We start from the raw sequence: 23,242 nt of genomic DNA on the forward strand, positions 1-23,242 counted from the left end.
CCAGGAACTTAGAATTGGGGAGTCCATCTCTATATAAAGAGCTCAGTCACAAGTGCAGTCCTGGGACAACTCCTTTTTGGCATCTAATTTGCTATAATTATTTAAACTGCAGATGTTTTTATTTTATTTTTGAAGACTGCAAAATTATAGTTCTTAAAAGGTTTACTAATTATTTAGAACTTTTCTCCCAAAGCCTCCACTAAAAATAAGCTTCTACCTACTCAGATTTTCCTGGTAATCAAAATGTCAATAAATAAATTAAATATAAAATAAACTCAAGGCCAATGTCTAGGGCCATTTGTCTGACTAAATTTAGAGAGGACTGCAAATTAGGAGCAGTCACAGAATCTCCCACAACTAGCATAAATGCTCTCCAGGAAGGGTTAACACAGGACAACTGGTGCCAGATCCATGGACTAAAACTAAACAACAAGTAATGCATAATAGTATCCTTCAGGAAGTCATCTATTCCTGGTAATCATTATATTGACAACTCACCCCTAAGAGTTAACCCAGTAGTCAGGGACTTGATGGCCAAAGGCTAGATTACTGTGCCCCCCCCCCCCACGTCTGAAGTACTGAGGAAATCATTCTATGTTGCGCAACTTATAACGCTAGGTCCAAAGTCACCACTGTTTCACTGTACTTCCCCATTCACAAGACCTACCATTGAGTAAAATGTCCTCTTTTGCGTGTGCCCAAGCAAGCACATCCAACAATTGTAATGTCCACAGAGGTTCCACCCAAAAATATACAGGGTGTAAGAAACATGTCCTATGAAAACTGCCTCAAAGCCCTATCCCTGCATTCTGTCTCCTACAGGTTGTTGAGAGAGATCTATGCCTGGCATAGAAGGTATTGTCAGACCCCTCACTGACGGACCTCCTACATATCTGTAAAACTAACAGTACCAAACCAACCTTGCCTAAGATATAAACAGAACTGTTGGTGAGACAGAGACACAGACAGAGAGACAGACAGACAGAGAGACAGAGAGACCCTGGTAACTACCCCTTCTGTGGAATAGGCTCCCAATCTACATGAAGCACAAAGTTCCTCCCTAACCCAATTCAAATGCAACTTGGACTACTGGATGGGGAACAGAAAACATCCCTGGACTGGCAACCATGTCTCTGGACACAGCCAGCCTGTAAATGTTTCACCTTCCAAAACCCTGCTTACACATCAAGGGTATCAGAAATTTTCAGAGATTTGGTAAGCACGGCTGTTTTTAAAAATGGCCCTTGTGATCGACAGCTTAGTAGATACACATGAAATTAACCATAAGCAAGGCTTCTTTCCTAGCAAATAAATAAAAAAATTTAAACACAGAACTGATGCTGCAAAAAAGGAAAAAAAAAAATACTTCATAAATGTCAAAAGAACTTAGTCTTGCAAAATTCAGAATTAACTTGTACAATGAACAGCTCAGATGGATAACAGTGTTGGCTATGTACTGACTGGACTTGTGTATCTTCTAAATACATGGCTAGGATCAAAAATCACTTTCAAACCTGAACCAGTATCATGGCATAGAAGGATAATGCCCCAACTACAGCCCAAGGAACCCAGGTTCAATAGCGGCTTGGGAGTATGAGGCACAGGGAAAAATGCTCCCCCCGGCAGGTGGTGTGGAAATAAAGAGTTGGTAATAAAATCTCATCCTCAGCAAGCAAGAACAGTTGCTGGTACTGCCCCAACCACCTCCAGGGTACCCTTAAGAGGTGAACCTATAAATAATACCTATGAACCTATAAATAATTTTCTTGGGTGGTGAAAGCCAGGGTACATTTTTGGCTAGGCTTACATAGGCCAGCTCATTTAGAAAAGCCCAGGGGAGGGAGCTAGGAGAGCAAGCAGACCTGGCAATGGAACAGACATACTGAAATAGGGTGAAGGGGGTGGTCAAAAATACACCTTAAAACTCTACATAAAGTGTTTTGGTCGCTATCTAACTTTATGCACGCCAGAGAACACATTACTGGCTTTTAAATACCCTTTTCAATCTCTACATCACAAAGCCCCAAGTTCCAATTCTGACGTTTCACAGTGATACGTGACATTTTATTGCCCACTATTTGATAGCACTTGTAATGCAAACATGGCTAACCAACCCCCAGTACTAACCCTGCTCAAAAAAAGACTACTTCATGGGTGCTGCAGAAATAGTTGACGTCATTTTTTTCTGTTTGGTTTTAACATGCCCCATAAAAAAAAAATATATTTTACATACAAAACCTGCAACAACCTATGTCAATAGACATCCTCATTGCTAAACCCAGTAAATTTAAAATATGTTAAAAGACTGAGCTTCCCAGTAACTCCTTGGTAACCCATTTCTGGAACCTTCTTTTCTCATATTTAAGTCTATGCAACAATATATGCCCCTGAAAACCAAGGAGGTCTGCATTTGGAGACAATATTGGTTATCTTTACCCCCATCACCTAATATGGTATAGGTTCATAGGTAGGTACTAGGCTATCGGCCCTAGGGCCCATACAAGCCTAGCCAAAAAATGTACCCTGGCTTTCGCCACTCAAGAAAATTATTTTCCTGTGCCCCTGTCGAGCAGAGCCACAGAAGTGATCCCTGGGGTGAATTTCCCATTTCCCATCCAATCATCAAGATTTTTCTTGAAGAGTGCTAATGAGGAGCTCTGTTTGACATAGATAAGTAGTCTGTTCCAGAGTATGGGAAGTCTCTGGGACAGGAATCTATCCCTCCAGCATGTTCTGTTTATTGTGGTGACAAGGTTTAGGTCCCTAGAGCGTGCAACTCGGAGGGATTGGAATTTCTTTAAGTGGAGCATGTCCAATAGCTCTGGGTTTGACATAGCTTTGTATGTTAGGCAGAGATTGCCGCCGAGTAGGCGATATGCGATGGAGTAAAGCTGTAGTTTTTTTGAGACTGTCTGCATAGTGCATCTGTTTGAGGCCAGTAATCCTCTTTGTGAGGTATTTCTGTGGCCTTTCCAGATGTTGTAGATGTCTTGCGAGGTACATACCAAAAGGGGCATTGTACTCTATAATGGGTCTAATGAGGGATGAGCAGAGGGGAACAATGACCTCTTTTTTTTTCTGGATGAGAATCCTTTTGTTCATAGGTTCATAGGTTCATACTAGGCTATCTGCCCGAGGGCATTTATAAGCCTAGCCCATTGTTTTGTGGCTTACGCCACCCCTTTAGTATGGGGAACTATACCCATTATTTTGCTGTGCCTCTGTCGAGCAGTGACACTGAGGTAATTCCTGGGGTATATCTGCGATCTCCCATCCATTGGTCAAGATTTCTCTTGAACAAGGCCAGCGAGGTGCTTTGCCTCACATGTACCGGGATTTTGTTCCACAGCATAGGGAGTCTTTGGGTGATGAATCTATCCCTCCAGCACGTCCTATTAATAGCCGTGTCGAGGTTTAAGTCTCCGCCCTTGTGGCTCTGATGGCTCTAGATTTGTGAGGTGAAGCATATTCATCAACTCTGGGTTTGACATGGCCTTGTAGGTTAGGCAAAGGTCACCTCTGAGCAAGCAGTAGCCGACTGAAGAGAGCTGGAGTTCTTTCAGTCGGGCAGCATAGGACAGATTTTGAGACCCTTTATCCTTTTGGTGAGGAACTTTTGTGGCCTCTCCAGCTGCTGCAAGTGTCGGGTCAGATACATTCCGAATGGGGCATTGTACTCAATCATTGGTCTGATGAGTGATGAGTAAAGGGAGACTATGACCTCCCTTGATCTAGATGAGAATCCCTTCATGATAAGGTGGGCAATGTAGAAGGACTTCCTAACTACTTTAGCTACATGGGTGTCGAATGACAGACTACTATCAACCTGGGTCCCCAGGTCCCTGATAACTTCTTCTGTGCTCAGTGGATTGCCACCTATTTGGTAGCTAGGGGTAACCTTGTTTTTCCCGAAGGGTATGACTATGCATGTTTTGGCATTTAACTTTAGGCCGTGGCTCTGGCACCAGTTATCTGTTTCTGTGAGACCCTTCTGAAGGATATCTGTGTCAGATGTGTTTTCTACTATGGCCCAGTTTGCAGTCATCTGCAAACTTTGTCAGCCATAACCCTCCTGTGTTTGCTTGTACTTGGAAAAGTAGATGCCAAACAAGAGTGGGCCCAGGACTGAGCCCTGTGGGACACCACTTGTGACAGGCTTTGAGTCTGACATGGCGCCAGCAACTCTGACCCTGTGGGTTCTGTCACTCAGCCAGTTTGCAACCCATCTTGTGATGTATGGGTTAACATTTAAGCTGATGAGTTTTTCAATGATACCCGAGTGGGGTATTGTATCGAAGGCCTTAGCCAGATCGAGGTAGGCTGTATGGACTGCCTTTCCCTCATCAATGGCTTTGGTGACTGTTTGAAAAAGTCAACCAAGTTTAAAAGGCATGATCTGCCTTTGACAAAGCCAAACTGGGTTGGATCCAAAGTCTGCAAATTCCCTATGTCTTTATTTATGAGGTCCATTATGATCCTCTCCATGGCTTTGCAGATAAGGCTTGTCAAGCTAATGGGCGGTAATTTCCAGGGTCTGTGGAGGCACCGCCTTTGTGAAGTGGGACCACAGTTGCAGTGCGCCACTCCCTGGGTACGTATCCAGAGGTAAGACTTTGATTAAACAGCTGTCCTAGCTGTGGGTTTAATTCCTCATTGAGTTCGTGGAGCACACAGCCGGGGACACCATCGGGTCCCATGGATGCTGTGTTTTTGCTTTGGAGAGAGCAGTTCTCACTTGGGCGCTGGAGATGTTTGGGGGCTGCACTCATTTGGTATAGATATCTCTCCTTTTGGGGGAGGGGGGAGAAGTTTGCACTGAACCTGTCAGCCAGTATGTTGGCAATGTCTGTAGGATCAGTAATCTTCACATCATTTTGAACTAGTTCTGAGCATATCTGGGAGTTTCCTCCTAGGTTTCTAACATAGCTAAAGAAGGCCTTATGATTGTCTTTTGAGTCTTTAGCTATTTTTCTCTCGAAATTTGCTTTGGATGATTTTATGAGAGCTCTTAGTTTTTTACTTATAGTGATCAAGGGTGTCTTACCTTTTAAGGATTTTGCTCTATCTTGTAGTAGCTTCCTCCTTTTGTTGTAGAGTTTGTTTATGGCTGGGGTCCACCAGACTGGACGCTTGCCTTTGGTACAAAGAGTCTTTGTTTTGCTTGGGATTGCCTTATCCATGCAGTCCTGCAGGTGCTGGTAGAAGGCGTACGTGGCTCATTTGTGATGAAATGAGCCACGTAGAAGGATTTCCTGACCACTGTGGTGATGTGATTATCAAAGGAGAGACTACTGTCCACCTGTGTCCCAAGGTCTCTTAATCACATTTTCGGCATTAAGTAGACTACCAGCTATGTGGTAGTTCATGGGTACAGAGTTTTTACCAAAGGGGATGACAATACACTTTTTGGCATTGAGCTTCAGGCCACGGCTTTGACACCAGGTATCTGTCTCAGTAAGGCCCTTTTGTAGTCTGTCCATACCGTTAGGAGTTTCGATTATGGCTCCTAGTTTGCAGTCATCTGCAAACTTTGTTAGCCAAAGACCTTCTGTGTTGGCCTGCACTTCAGAGAAGTAGATACCAAATAGGAGAGGACCCAGGACTGAACCCTGTGGTACTCCACTTGTCACTGGTCTGATGTCGGATTTGGAATCCGCTACTTTCACAGTGTGGGTTCTGTCCATGAGCCAGTTGGCAACCCATCTTGTGACATAGGGATTTATACCTAGTTTAGTGAGCTTATCTATAATTCCAGAATGGGGGATGGTGTCGAAAGCCTTGGCAAGATCTAGATAAGCTGTGTAAACCATTTTACCCTCATTTATGGCTTTGGTGACTGCTTCAATGTAGTCAATCAGGTTTAGGAGACATGATCTGCATTTTACAAATCCAAACTGGGTAGGGGGTCCAGAGTTTGGAGATTACCAATGTCTTTGTTTATGAGTTCCACAATGATGCGTTCCATGGCCTTGCAGACCAGGCTCGACAGGCTAATGGGGCGGTAGTTCCCAGGGTCCGTCGTGGTTCCCCCTTTGTGGAGTGGGATAACTGTCGCAGTGCGCCATTCAGTGGGTACAAAGCCTGAGGCGAGGCTATGACTGAACATGGTACTTGGGTAGGGTGCCAGCTCATTCTGTAGTTCGTGTAGAATGCAGCCTGGGATATTGTCAGGTCCCATGGATGCTGTGCTCTTGGCTTTGGAGAGTGTGTTTTTTACCTGTGCAGCTGTGATTATAGGAACTTTGCATTCTTCTGGTATAGAGATGGGCCCTCTAGGGGGTGACAGCGCGTAAAGTTAGCACTGAAACTATCTGCTAGGATGTTGGCAATATTAGTTGGTTCTGTATATTTAGTGCCATTGTGCTGTAACTCAGAGCAGATCTGAGTGTTCCCATTTAGATTCTTGACATAGCTATAGAATACTTTGTGGTTGTCTTTAGAGTCGGTGGCAATTTTGTTTTCGTAAAGAGCTTTGGAGGATTTTATGAGGGATCTCAGCTTCTTACTGAGGTTGACCAGGGAGTTCCTCCAGTCATGGGATTTTACTCTTTTTTTGCAACAGTTTCTTTCTTCTGTTGTAGAGTTTGTTTATGGCAGAGGACCACCAGATTGGCTTCCTTTTTTGGAGGATAACATCTTGGTTCGATTAGGGATAGCATGACCCATGCACTCGTGTAAGTGCTTATAAAGTGCATTTGTGTAGGATTCAGCAGTCATACCTCTATTGTCCGTCTGCATGGGTGTCATGAAGTTTGACACTTCTGTCTTAAGAAGTGTGAAGTTGGCTTTGGAGAAGATTTTTACGATGGTTTCCCTAATTGGGGGTGGGATGTGGATGTCTAGGTTGATTAGCTTGTGGTCGGATCTGACCAACGAGGAATTGACCTCTGGTGTGGAACACCGGTTTCCCATGTTGGGGATGACCAGGTCTAGGATATTGCTGCCCCCGGTGGGGGTGTGAATAAGTTGATCCAAGGCGCTGGTTTATGAATTCTAGAAAAAGTTGAGCAAGACAGTTGGTACACAAGTAGTTTTCCCAGTTAATGGTGGGGTAGTTGAAATTGCCCATTATTAGAGTGTTGGGTTGTACCCTAATACTTTCCAGTGTATCAAGAAATGAAGAGTGTGAATCCTGGGGCATGGTGGGGGGACTGTAGCAAGCTACAATTTGGATTGCGGTCTTGCCCAGAGTTAGTTGCACTTGGATAATATCAGATGCATTATGCTGTGCAACTAGCCTGGAGGTGTGGACATCCTTAATGAATATGGAGACTCCTCCGCCTTTAGTGCTTCGTTCCGGGTTAGGTGGCCGAAAGGTGTGGTATGAATTGTAGCCTAGTAATGCAGGGGTGCTCTCTGGAGCTTTGAACCAGGTCTCTGTCGCTGCACAGATGTCAATGTTCTCCATTTTAATGAGTGCCTCGAGTGAGTGCATTCTGAGGTTTAGACTTCTAGCACCGAGTACCATTACCCTCAGATTTTGCTTGCTTGTACCCATTACGGTGGTGAATTTGTCATTTGAACCTTGCCTAAAAAAGGCACTACAGGGGTGGCAAGAGCCTTAGCCAGTATCCGGAATCCTAAGGGTGACAGGTGCAGGCCATCTCTGGCAAAGCATCGTGGTCTGTCGATCATGTCGTCCCAGGCAGACAAATACTGGATTCCCTTAGAATGACACCAGAAGCTTAGCCAATTGTTGAAGTCAATCATTTTGTTCTTGTACTGTGGTATCATTCTGGGTGATGGCAGGATGCTACTCAGGGTTAGGGTCATACCTGCCTGGGATACAAGATCGGAGAGCTCCTCCATGTCTCTTTTCATGTAGTCCAGGGAGCTACGTCTCAGGTCAAGCACACCAACATGGACAATGACAGTGTCATATTTGTACTTATTGTGGAGTGACCTGAGTGCATGCGTTATGTGGCAGATCCTGGCACCTGACAGGCAGCTGACAGTAACTTTCTCTTTGTTTAGTCTACTGAGTGGAACATCTGTGTGCCTGATATAGCGTCACCTATGACTAGAGTGTTGGGTACGTTGTTATGCATTATGGGCTGTGGTTGAGTGGCACACTGAGTTTGTGGGCTGTGTGTCATTTGGGTTGTGTTGGGGGGGGCGGGAGTTTGCTTGTGTTTATGCTTTGGATGTCCTTGATGCTTGGGCGGGTTTTTATTGAGAGCCTCTGCGAATGTAGGTGTGTGTTTTGTGTTTCTATGTGTGTGTTTTGGTGGTGTAGGTTTTGAGGGACTATGTGAGGAGTGTGGTGTTGTGCAAGTGTTTACCTTCTCCTCTTGACTGTCTAGTCCAGTCTTGGGTAAAGAGAGCTTTGCTTCCAGTTTGGCTATATTAAGTGCATCTCTCGCATGTTGTAGTGTTGGGTGGTAGGAGGAGAGGGTTGTCTTGTGTACATGAGGCAATTGCTGCATTGCCCCAAGATGCCCAGATTCATCAGGTAGACAGGAGAAATTACCATACAAATTAGCAAATTCAGAGGTGTACATTTATAGCACACACTAACAATCCATACACTGGATAAAAAAAAATATTTCAAGACATCCCAGAACAATCTACCTAACATTTTAACCAACACCTTAAACTTTAGAATAATTTTGATGTCTGGAAAGGTACAGTATTAAAATACAGGGACTCAAAAAATGCTATCTGCCAATGTATAAAATTTTCCAAAGCTCCTCCACATACCAAAATTGAAGATAGATAAAATCATAAAACATCTGTTTCAACGGGTGGCATACCGCCTGCTCAGAGGCGATCTGTGCCGGACGTATAAAGCCATGCCCAACTCGTAATTAATGGACATGCTGCACCTCAGAAAATACAAATCCCATCAAGCTACGCGCTAGAGAGACTTTAACCTCAGCACTGAAATAAGTAGGACATGCTGGAGGGACAGATTCATAACCCAGAGGCTCCCTTCACTCTGGAATAAAATCCCAGTCCAGGTTAGGCAGAGTCCCTCATTGACTCTCTTCAAGAGGAATCTTGATGAGTGGAAGGGAGATCGTAGGTTTACCCCGGGTATCACTTCTGTGTCACTGTTAGACAGAGGCACAATATACTAACCTCAAAAAAGGGCACAGCAAAATTAATTTAAAATGGGCGGCGAAAGCCAAACACACTCTGGCTAGGCTTATAAATGCCCTAGGGCAGAAAGCCTAGTATGAAACTATGAACAGTAACAAATTCAGGTAATAAAATGTTTGCATTAAGAGAGAGTTTCTAAAATGTCTATGGTTTCCAAAAAAAGGTTAACATACTGCACCAAAATTAAACAGGTGAGGCACAACTTGTAGATCTATGCATGCACACCCAATACCCCATTCTTACAATAAGAGATTTTAGCCAGTGAATTAATTTTTGAAAAGCAAATTAGTCTCAAAGATGGAATAAAACTTTGTGCAAAATAAACAACTTTGAGATGATACATTAGTCTATGTGCAGTTTTTTTAACCATTACTTTAAATACTGTTTCTTCTTTCCAGAGACCAGTGAATTTACTGAATTTTCTAAACTGCATTATGTTCAACCTGTTTCATTTCGAACATCTTATTAGGAAGCAAGGTGAAACCAGTAGTTCAGCGAGGCATATTGTCATTTCAAAATTTAAGAAAGACCATTTTGTGGACAAGAAGCAACTGCAGTCTGTTAAATTACCACTTTTTTTTTTTAAAATAGTTTAATAATTACATACAAACAGTAAATATCATCGTAAAATATTTCCAAGCTTTTATTCTTAAAGGTTTTCAGGAATTGCATAGCTGCAGTCTAAACTTTTACATTGCAGAGGACTCTTGTTGCATACATCTGCATTTTAAAAAGTAAATTTAGAACAAAACAAATGCAGAATGACTCTATGATGGGGTGTTTATAAGTATGATGAACAGTACTTAAAAAAATGCCAAACCTGCATAGATCAGGGCTCAATTTCCACAATTTCTAATATTTACACTCAAAAAATATACATAACATCACTTTTTAAAATCCCATTTGCACTCATGTTTTAACATTTAAAATCTGGAAAGAAATAAATAACTTCAAAAGTGCATATAAGCATGTGTACGAAAACACAAGTTCACCTCACAATACAAAATGAAATAACAGTTAATTAAAACTTCAAGTTACAACTTTTCTTCACTCTCTTGTATTTTAACTTGGTAATATGAGCTTATTTCTTTATCCATGGGCCTCCACTGAAAATTAATCCTGCCCAGACTATCCCAATCAATAATTAAGATATTTGGAAATATGCTTGGTACAGATATTGCTATATATCCAAAGGCTGTAAGGCACTCCGCCTTTCAGGATTGCACCTGCCCACACAGGACCCTTGTACCCTTTACTGCTCAGACTTTCAGGCTTACATATACATACAAACTGTTTCATTAATCCTTCTTTACACAGTCATACAAAATCCACAAGTTGTTGTGTTATGCACTACAGTAATCCACAAACAGCCCAACTCAGTTAAATAAACAGTTCATTACTAAGTGTGTGTGTGTTGGGGGAAGGTCCTCAGCAGTTTCAGCACAGCAAAGAACTGAAAACATGGATAAACTGAACAGATCTAATACTTGCACCTGTTTTTTTCCAAATGGGAAACCTTCAGTTGCAAAAAAAAAAAAAAAAATCAGAATCTGTGACGGAAATTCAAATGAAGCATAGTAACCTGGGGTACAGAAACTGTTAATCTGGAACTTCTGTGGGTTACAAGAAAAGGATACATGAACAACAGAACACACCACGAGTTGTCAATTCATGCAATTAGAAGACCAAAGTAGTATCAAATCCAATTTGTACTCTACATAACAAAAATGTCAAGCAATTTGCTTTTACAGCCCCCAACAGTAAACAACAAATTCTCTACATGTTACATACAACAGCACAACAAAACACTTGCACCAAACTGCCCACCCTTGGGCCTTACCTAAGGAGAGTGGGGGGAATTATCCCGATCAACTGGAACCATCTCTTCTCAAACCAAAAATATGAATGTCTACTGGAACCATTGAGAGAACTTTGAAGTTCTGAGAAGCAAACTACAGCAATCAGGAAAAATCTGCATAAACATATAGACAACCATAGGCTAAGGACACCCAAGTAACATTCAAAACTCTGAAGACAGACTCTCTTTAGAATCTCAGATAAACACTTCCACATATTTCACCTCTATTATTAAACACTTTTCTCTACAATATCACTATTAGTATAAAAATGACTGCCTACAGAGTGAAAATTCTGGCATACTGTTCTAAGTCTACATAACCAAAGTACATCCCCCACATTAACACATTTGCTCAGGGTACTGCCCGATGTACTTGCATGGTAATTCATACATTTTGAATACTTCTCACTGAAAGTAGTTTGCTCAGTAGGACAGGACTCTTGTTGTTACACTGGGATCATGGGTGAAAAGACCCTAGGACTGGCACAAAAACGCAAACCAAATTCAAGCTTAAATCCCAAACTACAGAGCAGTGAAATAAGAGCTGTATCACTATGGGTCCTAACTCAGAGTGGACTGGGAAAGCAAAGCAGGCTATAATGCCCGGGGAGGGGTCTAAATTGTTAGCCTGCCAGCATCTGCATAGGTAGAGTGGCACTGCAGCTAAACAGTAGGTTAACTCTCTTCCCTAGTGCAGAGATGGAACTGCTCAAAACAGTAACGAGGAAAAAGATAAAGTTTAGGACAAAGGCAACTTTTTTTAAGTCGCAAACATGTTTAAGGACTAAGTACACAGCACAAAACAAGGTGGCTCAAAACACAAAACTGGGAAGAGTCAAATTAAGTTTTCAGATTTGCAAGTTACTGCAAAACACTCGCAAAGAAATGACAAGTCTGGAAGCAAACAGTTAACCAGCCATTACATGTAAAAGCCTTTTTAATCCTCAACATACCACCCAACTCACACATTTCATTCTACAGTGAACCATCTTGATGTTTTGAGATACAGACAAGGCAATGCCAATAACAGCACTTCTTGCAGCCACATTCTTTGAAATTTTACACAAGATATTTTTGTGTGTGCGCGTGTGTGTGTATACATACACACACAAAAACAAGGAAAGTGGAGAACTCAAACTCTAAATTCCAAACAAATAAAAAGATTGCTGGAAAGTCAACAAAAATATACACCGGTGAAATAAAGTAGTTTAAATCAAGGAAACACTCAAACATAAACGCCACAATACTCGTACATTTTCGTCATAATCCAGACTTCATCAGACACTCAAAGGCGGTCATGTATAAAATCGTAACTCCAAAGTCCGATAACATTTCCATATATGTAGTACTAATACCACTGCCAGCTATACAGTTACTGCAGGTTATGTAGCAAGTTCTTTTCAGTTCGTCTCAGTCGGAATCTGCTGCCGATGGTTCTTACTTACTGCAGTAAGTAATAACTGTCTGCAGCAGATGCAGACAGTTGACGCTTAAAAAATTTAAGCTGAGAAGAACTTAAGCTACGTAACCTGCAAAAACTGTACAGCTGGCAGTGGTACTGGTAAAATATATATGGAAATGTGCAATCATCGGACTTTGGAGTTAGGATTTTTTTCATGACTGCCTTAGAGTGTCTGACAAAGTCTGGCTTACGACGAAAACGTACGAGCATTGTGGCGTTCGTGTGTTGAGTGTTTCCTGGATTAAACTACTTTTTTTCACCAATTTCTATTTTTGGTGACTTTCCAACATACACACACACATATACATGTGTGTGCGTGTGTACGTATGTGCACTTATGTATACACATGGGTCTACGTCTAAATTTCCAAGTTTCAAAATGTCAACTTTCCTATGGTCGAGACAATAAGATCAAAGTTTTGAAACTTCAAACCATTTAAACGAAGATCGCCATACAGCACGGAATGGTATATTTACCATTTCTCTCACTAGTGCAAGCTCGGAGTTAATTAGCAGGGGGTGTAGGGAGGCTTGCTCCCCTGCATAAATGCAAAAAAAATAAATAAATAATGTTTTGTTTATTTAAATATCGAAGTCTCAAAATGTAATCATTTGTCTAAACCACAATAAAATTAATGCTTCAAAGCTTGAAAATTTAGAAGTAGACCCATACATACACATTCCAAAAAGTTCATAGTTGTTCCCCTGCGTATAAAGAAGACTGCTAATTTCCACAAGTTGTTCCCACCACTAGTACAAAGCTAGAAGAGCACAACACACACACACACAGTTTTAGCACAGGTGTACTCCCACTTTACTATAAAAACAACAATAAAGGAACTACAAACTTCACTACTATACACACATGAAATGTAAGAAATGACAGCCAGGAGACAGTCCACTACTGCTGCATGTGTACATGATATAAGTTTTGTTACCCCTCATGACGTGGAGTAAGCAAACTCCACCCAAGCGTACTACTATGAAAGTAGCCACCATGGATGTCATGCCCTGAAAATAAATGGCAGAATTGAATCAACAGAGCAATTTAGCAATTCTTCTTGAATACTGAATAATTAACTCTAAAGCAAGGTCTGAAAGCATTTTACAAAAACTGCCAAAAGTTTTTCGCTGAGCATGAAATGTTAGCAATGCTTATGTCTTGAAGGACGGCAGGCTTAACATTTGAACCATGACTACAAGAGAGAGAGAGTGTAAATTTGCCCAATATGCATGCATCCTTAATCCATCCTATTACAAGATAGGAAGCTCCATTTTATACTTGCTATAAATCTCACCATTTCAGAGACTATTCTAAATTAAGACCGAAAATACCACATGTACATAACCAAATTACAATTTTACAGTACAGAATACAGATTAATAACAGAAAGATGTACTTGGCATACAAAGAGTATAGTGATCTTGCATGCTCGACATTATGGGGGGCTTAGCATTACTATCAACAAAATAAGTACACTCAAAATTTGTCTAACTGAACAAAACATGCAAAATGCATGTTTGCCATACATGGAACTCACAGACCATGCAGTAGAAGACAGACAAGTCTGAAAATACAACAAAATTTAAAGAAAAGCTAAAGGTATGTGTGGGAACTAGGAAATACAAGGTCCCTCTAACAAAGTCTGTGTTCCGTTACAGCCACAGGGCCTATATGCTGGTTATATATAAATCTATTCAGCTTTTTCAGTGTACACCACGTTAGCTTTGAAAGAAATTTCATATTGGTTGCTTTAGAAATTTGTTGTTCTTGGCTTACTGTTGACTGCAATTCAGTTGTGTGGTCCAGTAGAATATCATACAGCAAACTGCTGGCACCTATGCCTTCTTTTCTTCCCTACTAGAGCACAAATAAAAATAAATAAATCTGATAACTACTACCAACCCAGATGATGTACACTTCCTGGAACAGCAATTTGACTATGCTGTTTATATGAACCAGAGTCACACATGATCAGGATAGAACAACTTGAAACCAAATACTACTGGCTGACAAGAGAGTGAATATGACAGAACAACTGGAAACCTGCCACCACTGACTGACAAGACTGTCAATGTGGGGTCCACATAGAACAACTTGAAACCTAATACTACTGGCTGACAAGAGAGTGAATATGACGGAACAACTGGAAACCTGCCACCACTGACTGACAAGACTGTCAATGTGGGGTCCACATACCTACCACTGATATTCAGCCTTTACAGAAACAAATTAAGGTATGCCTTGTAACAAAGAAATCATAAACAGAATTGCTTGAATGGGAATAATCATCCTGGGGACAAATTAGTACAGAGTAGGAAGGGGAAAACAACTGAAAAACATAAGGCATCATCACTACTATCCCAGACAGAAAAACGTTTTAAAAAATTACATTTCCACATACTCCTCAATTAATATCAACCCAAGGAAAACAAGAAGTTATAACTATAATTAAAACACTGCAAAGTATTACTTCTATCAGCTTGTGAACCCGACTGTCTGTGGGGAGTTAAAGGGGAAGTAACTTCCACATAAACAACATGCACAGCATCCTTAACTGTCCTTACCAAGGTGCAGATTCTGGGTATCAGCACGGGGGGGGGGGGGGGGGGGGTGCTAAATTGTCCTGACAAAGAGTTTCATAAGTTCATAGCTAATTACTACACTAGCTTTCTTAATAGTCTATTCTAAGCACAGCCAATTTCCTCACAAAATGTGAGGATCACTGTACCTTGTGTCTACGAGTCAAACACCTTAACCATTAAATCAATCATTAATCATTGGTGGTCTTGATTTGAGATGGCCAGATTTGAATCTACATATGGCTTGTTTGGAAATGTGATGTAAAGTAAGGACTTGTTCGAGTTTCTGGGAGGTTGGCTCCATTTCCAACTGTGCCAAAATTCGTCTCTTTAGTTTAGAAAGTGTTTTGGTTCATTTGCCAGCCATTCATTGGGGCTTTGACTTTGTAGCCTTTTAGTTAATGGAAAGCAACCATCTGCAAAATAAGGAGGGTTTCTTGGAAACTTGTTGAATCTTGGAAAAGAGTGCAAGGAAGAGCGAGTGTGGGTAGACACATTTGCTCGAACAGAAAAATTTTGGTTGTAGGTTTCACTTTGAATGAGATTAATTTCAGTGAATTCTACAAACAGGTGGACTTTGAATCATGGGGGGGGGGTCACTAAACGTGGGAGGATGACAAATCAGGGGTTGGTGGAAATTAGAAGACCAGGAAAGGAGTGTTGGCTTAAGCGATTGCTGTGCCAAGCTGCCTCAAAAATTACAGTTAAATACAATGGAGACAAACAAAAACTCAAAAATGCTGTGTGACTAGAGAACCTATGGCTTAAGACTGAACCACCCACCACCAAATAAAAGTCAACACAGCCACACTTGGAAATAGATGACATTACAGATGCAGGCAACAGCTAGTAAGAAAGGTGCTTCCTGTGATCCAGGTTTCGAGTCCCTCAGCCTCCACTTGCCTGCTGCATAACTATGAAGAAGTCACTTGTGGTCTCAGTAGCTCAACAGGTAGCTGGGTGCTGCGAGTTCTACTCCCCCAGGTAGATGGTTTAAATTTTCCAATACTGACACTGCAGTGCATCATAATGGTGCATCATAATGGGAGTGCTGCACTCCTATGTGCACCATCCTACAGATAAAACATTAAATTAAGGCCCCATCTTCCCGAGTTGGTGGCAGCTGTGGTGGTTATAAAAGATCCCTTAGCACTGACCAAAAATATTAGGGGGAAGTCCCTGGTGCCCTGACCAAATTTCCCTGAGTTGGTATGAATAACACCATGGGTCTCCCTTGAAAAAAAGAGACGACTGACATAGTGGGACTAATTCTATAAAAGTGTAAACAAATTAAGATCAGACAGCAAACACTCTGGGACAATTTGGACTCAACAGTCTTCTGGCCACATGCCTAGTAACAATTTTTTGAAATTATAAGTAGGGGACTAGGACCGTAACCTAGGCAGGGTGAGCACCAGGATGTAAATACATGGGCATAGAGCTTACAAATGACAATGACTGATGAGATAATAAAAGACTAACAGCTCTCAGGCCTGAAATCACTCTTCCAAAAACAGATATACCCACAATCGTATCAATTCAAACCAAAGTAATATGGTCACATGTGTGTGTGTGTGTGTGTACACATATGCATTTGTTTTAGTTTGCAATATCACAAAACCTAAACACTTACTGAATAAAAACATTCACACTTAATAGCATAAGGTCACCTTAAAAAATAAGCAGAAGTAAAACTTCACTCATTATTTATGGGGGAGTGCGCTGAAGAACAGCAAACTATGTTTAATACGCTATGTCACCACAGTTACTTTAAAAACAACTGAAAACGTTCTATATAAAACAATTAAGATTATAGATAGTATTGAGTAAAATGTGCAAAACTTAAGGTCTGGAAGCAGTACTATATAGTAAAATTAAATACTGGCAAAACTGTGACAGAAAATAAATATTGAAAACAGCTGTCAGTATAAACTGTTGTCCCATTACACAACACATATCTTTTTTTTAACAGAAAGATGACACTACACAGTTCAACACAACCATTACTTACAAAACATTCTGTCATCACAAACACAAGCGCTTAAAATACGTAACCATTTTTAAAGTTCCGCTTGCTGGGATGTGAAGACTGATTTCACCCCTCCCACTACCTCGCAGAAACCTGAAAACGTTTTGCACCGCTGCCAACAGTGTCACTACCACTGGGGACGCTAGTAGACAGAGAGAAATGCGTGCGTGTGGCACGAGAGATTTTCCAATCGTGCTGTGGCCGCCTTCCCAATCACCAACCAAGCAAAAGCAACAGAACCGCAGCTCACACCTGGCCTCATTTCGCGCAAGGACAGAAAGGGGCCGTACGCCAACGCCATTGTTTCTAAGTTGTGGGGGGAGAGAAGGTTTCATGATTTTGCCTCCTCTATGGTACAGTTAGAGACAAGTAGCACAACTGAGCCATTTACCACGTAAAGAGGATAACTGCTTTATTGAAAGTCACATTTCTAAAATACTTTAAAAATGGGGAGTCACAACAGTTGCTCCCTTTTAGAACAAACGCAACCACAACCACCACAATCCTACGTGAGAGATGCCTCAGATTACTATTAAAATCGAAGCTGTAATTGGAGAATTTGCCTCCACCCAGAACAAAAAAACGCCCTCACTGCTGCAGTTCTCAGCTGCCTTTGGAAAGTGTTGTACCCAGCCGGGTGCAAATGCGCTACAAGACATTTTTCCACTACAGTGTGACAGCTCATTCTACAAAAAAGAGCTCCCTCTTTAAGTACACAAAGACACTGCCAAAAAGTAGCTGTCCAAAAAATCAATTTAAAAATCTGCCTCCTGACATCTGCCCCTAACCACTTGCCCCTCCCCCTGGGTTTGCACCCCTGCAGACAGCAACAGCACTGCCTCACGTCCGCCATTAGAGAGTGAGCGAAACAATACGTGAGACTCGGCAGAGCTGCACAAGGGCCACCATAAGAGGGGTACAGTGGAACTATGTTTTTTTTATTAACAAAAAGAAACAATCATACGGCACAACTGGATAAAGTTTGAAAAATCGCCTTTAAAAAGTCAGCTCCCCGACCAACAATCAATTCCTACAGCAAATGCCAACTACAGAGGTGACGATAAAGATCTTGCACACCTTTGTCAGACTTCAGTAGTGTACAGCAGCAACCACAGGGTATTTAAACGGGTACAATTTGCGATCTGATACTCCCACTCATTTTTCAAATATAAGACAACAGTATGAGAGCACAATTTCACAGTCTACATACCCAGTTTTTTTCTGGAGATCAGAGTAACTGCTGCAAGGGGCGAAGCTTTGAAAAGTACAGTAATAACTCTCACGCCGCCTTACCCGATCCTTCAAATCTACCCCAAAACGCACGTCAGAGCTGCAACTCAACTCGTTCCAGTCCCGGGCTAGGGCTTGGGTGCAACCAACCTTGTGTAAGACCCGCCTTATTCCAAACCCATTGGTAGGCTACGAAGCAAACCTTGCGCTCAAGACAGCCCCCAGATGGGTAGTTGGCGGAGTCCTCTGTTCGATGCGTAGACGGTATTGGGTAAAACCGTTGCCAAGCTTTGCGCTAAGAAACGCCCATTCCGCTGCTATGCATCATGTTAGAGGAACCCGAATTGATTGTGTTTCTTCAGTTAATTATTGCCCTACTATTATAACCTGAAGTGATAGGTAACCCTTGTTGCAAGTGTTACAGATTATATAGATCACAAGCGAAAGTAGTCTTAAGTATACACGCTGATTGTAGAACCAGTTCAACAATTACACAAAAGTTTATTTTTTAATAACTTCAGTGTTTCAGTTTTTTTTATTTTGCCAAAGTACCATGTGACCGGAAAAAATAAAACACTTTTTTTTCATGCACACAATTTAACAAGTTTCATATACTTTACAAAAATATTTATTACATGTTAATTTTAGTTGTTGATATATAATATAGTAGCAACCACATGAAATGAATGTGGATTTGCATTATGATTTCTTTAGTATCCACCATTTTGTTTGGTTATTTGCCACCGTTCCACTTGTGTTGACCAACTTCTAAATGACGCAAGCACAACCCACTAATCTTGAGCAAGGTACCGTACCTAGAATGTCTGTCAACAAATCGAAAAAGTATGTTGTCATTGAGAACAAATTCACTCTAAGTACTACGGTAAATCCAACCTTGTGCCATTAACCAATATGGTGGGCCCTACATACTTCGAGGTTGTCCAATGGGCTGCTGAGGTCGTGCTTGTCCTCATGTTACTTTATAATTGTGATAGTCACGATAGTAATTTGTGTACTGCAGATAAGCTGGCTTTCAGAAAAGAAAGAAAGACAAAACTGACGTGAACTTTGCCAGGGCAGTTTGCTGCTGTTATTTACCGTGCTGGAAGACCCATTACCAACAAATGCGTTAATTTTATCTTTTCCTGTCTAGCACAGTGCCAGTTTGTGGCGGTTGAAATACAGATGCGCAGTGATCAAGAGGTCAATAATATTAAAAAAAAAAAAAAAAAGCTGTGTGCAGCTAGTGATAAAAATGCCGCTGCGAAAGGACCTTAAGCTGTCCCTTTTTTCAGATATAAAATCTCGCACTCCTAGTAATTAACGGACTGATCCGAAACATTTCTTAAACTTATGACGGGTGGTTAACATTGTTTTTTTTATGTGTAATATTACAGTAGCTTGAGTTTAACACATACGTGTTTACTATTAATAAATGAAGCGTTCACCTCCCTTGTCTTTATGGCTTAGTTGAAAATTTAGTCCAACCCACTTAATGACATCACAATATTGACAATTGTCGCTCCCCATGTCCATTATAAAAGAAATGCAAAGCAAGCTGATGATCGATAAAATGCCAACAGACACCAATTGTTATTATTTTTATTTATTGATTAATTTATTTATCCATCAGAACGTAGTGGTTTTGGTTATTAGGTGAATAGTTCAGTTTAAGTGTACATGGCTCATCAAAGTCTCCAGTACTATTTATTACAAAATATGATAAGAAACAGAATAATTGATTTGCCAAAAAAAATCATACACAAGGATTTAACTTCTTGTTAAGCAGAAATCTTAGGGAGCTCCATAGAGTATAAAGCAGTATCGATGACTGGATGGATATTTGCTAATTAATTCCTGGGATATGTAATATGACTCTCCATTATCAGAGGAGTACATTTTATATTCTTGTTTATTGGGTTTCATTGACTAAGAAACTCAATGATCTCCTAAACTACTTGATTAGTAAAAACTCCCAAACCTATGAACCCATTGCACCTGATAGGAAATGCTTGGAAATTCATGTTCTATGGCTGATAATGGGATCTCTGGCTGCAGCTCCTGGATGATCATCATCATAAAATTGCATTAGGATCGTATATCTGAAATAAAGTCATCAGGAGGTAATCAGTCACAATCTTTTTCAGTAATCCAGGAATATGTATAGCACAGAACTGTGCAATCTGCTAGCCAGAAAATGCATGTATGTATGTACCATCAAATATTACTTTAATGTCATTTAGAACTACACGTGTAGCCTAAACAAAATTTTGTGCATCAGCTCAATTCTTGAGATTACAAAGGAAAGTGAAACAACACATACAAGTAAACAAATAAACATAACTAACAAATACAATAATACTCCCAATACATGTAAGAAAGAGCAGAGACATTTATCAACACTCATATATGAAAATAATACACTCCCCTGAGTTAAATTAACTACCCTATTTAAAGTAAAACAAAACAAATTTTGAAATGCCTAGGTTATTTGTCTAATGTTGCACTTGAATGAGTTAAATAATACTGACTATGGATATAATAAACAAATATTGCACTTACTTTGAATATACGTAAGTATACATTGCACAAATAAATAAAAATTGACTTATGTGTTCAGATCACTGAGACTAGTGCCCGAGTTCAGAAGTCTAACCACTGTTGGGTAGAAACTGTTGATGAGTCTTGTACTCCTGCAGCAGATGCTGTGATATCTCCTGTCCAATGCCAGATGTTTAAACAGTCCATGCACAGGATGCGTGTTGTCCTTTACTGTTTTGCTGGCCTTTCGGATGCTTCTTGCAGAATAAAGATTTTCTATTGATGGAAGACTGGAACCTGTTACCTTTTCTGCAACCCTCACTACTCTTTGTAGTGCCTTTCCTTCTGTAACTGTGCAGCTTCCAAACCACACTGTTTAGTTGCAAGTGAGGATGCTCTCTAAAGCACTTCTATAGAAGGTGGAGAGAATATGTGGAGGAAGCTAAGTTTTTTCAGCCTTCTTAAAAAGTGGAGGCATTGGTGTGCTTTCTTAACCAGTTGGCTGTTGTTTCCCGACCACAAAATATCCTCTGATATGTGTATACCCAGGAATTTCATACTCTTAACCCTTTCCACACTCTCACCATTGATCCTGAGCAGTGGGTGGTTTGTTCCCCTTTTCCTGACATTGATGGCAATTTCTTTGGTCTTGCTTACATTCAGGTCAAGGTTGTTCCCCTTGCACCAACTGATCAGAGATGCCACCTCCTCTCTGTATGCCCATTTCATCGTCCTTTGTGATGAGCCCCACAACTGTGGTGTCATCAGCAGACTTGATGATATGGTTGGACATGTGCTTAGCATAGCAGTTGTGTGTCAGGATGGTGAATAACATTGGGCTGAGAACACATCCCTGTGGAGCACCAGTGTTAATTGTGATGCACTTTGACGCATTCTTACCTGAAAACATCCTCTACGGTCTCTCAATCAGAAAGTCCAGGATCCGGTTACAGAGATGTTTACTGATTCCTAAATGTGCCAGTTTTTCTATCAGCTGCATGGGTACTACCATATTAAGTGCAGAGCTGAAGTCTATAAACAGCATCCTGACTAGCTTTGCCCTCTTAATACTCAAGGGAGATGTGTACTGCTACACACACACACACACACACACACACATACACACACACACCACATGATTAACTTTGGGAAAACTGGAGATATTCCAGTTCTCCTGCAACATGTCTTTGAGGTGTTGGAGGCTTGATATGGCATCGGCCGTGGAATGCTTAGCTCTGTATGCAAACCGCAGAGGGTCAAAATCAGAAGGTGGGTATGAAGAAAGATGCTTTTTGATCAGCTGCTCAAAACATTTCATAAGAGTGGATGTCAGATCGACTGGTCTGTAGTCATTAGGGATGGACAAAGTGGTTTTCTTAGGTAGTGGGATGATGTTAGTTTCCTTATAGAATGAGGGTACATTTACCATGGCAAGAGAGGTGTTAAATATTTCCTTGAGCACTGTGCATAGTTGATCAGCACAGCCTTTTAACTCCTTGCCCATTATGTTGTCTGGGCCAGCAGCCTTCCTGGTATTTGATCTCCTTAGCTCTCTTCTTATCTCCTCTGTGTTGGAGATATGTATGTGTATCCATGGATACAATCAGTGATGATTAATGCTTCTCACTCATACGTATTTTAACACTGCATCTGAAAAGACAGAGTACTTCACAACATAAACACACAGTATACAGACGCACACACACATGCATGCGCACAAGCATGCACGCACACACACATGCGCGCACTTATGCGCAACCTCTCTCTCTCTCTTTCTGACACACACACACACACACACACACACACACACACACACACACACACACACCACATGATTAACTTTGGGAAAACTGGAGATATTCCAGTTCTCCTGCAACATGTCTTTGAGGTGTTGGAGGAAGCTTGAGCACCAGGATAAAGCCCGCACTGAGTCAGGGAGGACATGAAGACTCCTTACAAGAAGCAACTACAACAAAGAGCTCAGCCAGAAAACCAAGTGCTGTGAGATGGCAGTTCTGCTCCTTGTTACACTGTGCTAATGATCAGTTGCTTTAGGAAGACTGCCAAGGATAATCGCTTATTGTGTACAATGGTGAGGCTTGACTGATGGAAAATAAAATTAATTCTGACTCACTTGCTGGTCTTGATTACACTGCACCCCCCAACATACATACATGCACATGCAACAGCCATAGCAATGATTATTTTATACAGATTTCATTAAGTACAATGTAGTTCAGGTGGATATAAAAGATCCCATGGCACTTATCAAAAAGAGTAGGAGCTTTGTTTATTAACAGCTTTCACAAACTATACACACAATAATCTACATTATCTCATATTTGACTTTGACTTTTACCATAAATATCATATCAATTTTACCATCTCACCCACACACTCTTTCTTCCATAACCATTTCTTTATTTTACTTGTGATCC

At 41.0% G+C, this 23,242-nt stretch overlaps 1 protein-coding gene across 2 annotated transcripts in view; it reads right to left on the reverse strand.

Moving 5' to 3' along the window:
• Nucleotides 1-18,466, reverse strand: part of ZMYM2 (zinc finger MYM-type containing 2) — a 2,217,537-nt gene extending 2,199,071 nt beyond the window's left edge. For both annotated transcript variants that reach the window (XM_044073197.1, XM_044073196.1), the window contains exon 1: nt 18,244-18,466. The gene's annotated coding sequence lies outside the window, so the exon portion shown is untranslated. The remainder of the gene's footprint in view (nt 1-18,243) is intronic.
• Between the last annotated feature and the right edge of the window lie 4,776 nt (nt 18,467-23,242).

The sequence above is a fragment of the Protopterus annectens genome, chromosome 5.part1, assembly GCF_019279795.1.
Source record: "Protopterus annectens isolate FY-2018-M chromosome 5.part1, PAN1.0, whole genome shotgun sequence".
Lineage (NCBI taxonomy): Eukaryota > Metazoa > Chordata > Ceratodontiformes > Protopteridae > Protopterus > Protopterus annectens.